Source organism: Hipposideros armiger, unplaced genomic scaffold, assembly GCF_001890085.2.
Source record: "Hipposideros armiger isolate ML-2016 unplaced genomic scaffold, ASM189008v1 scaffold_490, whole genome shotgun sequence".
Taxonomy (NCBI): Eukaryota; Metazoa; Chordata; class Mammalia; order Chiroptera; family Hipposideridae; genus Hipposideros; species Hipposideros armiger.
Window position 1 is genome coordinate 1,047,599 of NW_017731840.1, and position 1,166 is coordinate 1,048,764.

Consider the following 1,166-nt stretch of genomic DNA (forward strand, 5'->3'; position numbering starts at 1 on the left):
CTCTGTCTTTATGTCTGTCAAAATCTGTTTTATATATTTAGGAGCTCCTATGTTGGGTGCATAGATGTTTACTAGGGTTATGTCCTCTTGTTGAATCGATCCTTTTATTATTATGTGGTGTCCTTCTTTCTCTTTTCAGTCTTTATTTTAAAGTCTATTTTGTCTGAAATGAGTATTGCTACTACCGCTTTTTTCTCATTTCCAGTTGTGTGAAACATCTTATTCCATCACTTTACTTTCAGTCTGTGTGTGTCTTTTGATCTGAGATGAGTCTCTTGTAAACAGCATATGCATGGGTCCTGTTTTCTTATCCACTCAGCCACTCTACGTCTTTTGATTGGAGCATTGAATCCATTCACATTTAAAGTGATTATTGATAGGTGCATATTTATTTCCATTTTGTTATTTGTATTTCTGATCTTCCTGGGCTAGCTTATTTTCCCCTTTCTTGTGTTTAAAAAAGCCCTTTTAGCATTTCCTGCAATGCTGGCTTGGTGGTAATGAATTCCTTAAGTTTATTCTTTTCTGAGAAGCTCTTTATCTCTCCTTCAATTTTAAGTGACAGCCATGCTGGGTAGTGCAATCTTGGTTGTAGGCCTTTATTTTGCATCACTTTGAATATTTCCTGCTACTCCCTTCTGGCCTGCAGAATTTGTGTAGAAAAGTCAGCTGTTAGTCTTATAGGAGTTCCTTTGTATGTAACCTGCTGTCTTTCTCTTGCTGCTTTTAATATCCTGTCTTTGTCTTTAACCTTTGCCATTTTCACTTTGATGTGTCTTCGTGTGGACCTGTTTGGGTTCAGCTTGTTTGGCACTCTCTGCACTTCCTGGGCTTGTATGTCGATTTCCTTCACCAGGGTAGGGAAGTTGTCAGTCATTATTTCTTCAAATACATTCTCAATACCTTGCTTCTTTTCTTCTCCTTCTGGTCTTCCTATGATTCGAATGTTGTTGCGCTTGATGTTGTCCCACAGGTCTCTTAAAGCATTTTCATTGTTTTTTATGCTTTTTTTCTTTTTGTTGTTCCAAGTGGGTGATTTCTGCTACTTAGTCTTCTAAATCACTGATCCGATCCTCTGCTTCATCTAATCTACTGGTGATTCCTTCGAGTGTGTTCTTCATTTCAGTTATTGTATTCTTTGGTTCTACCTGGTTGTTTTTTATGAT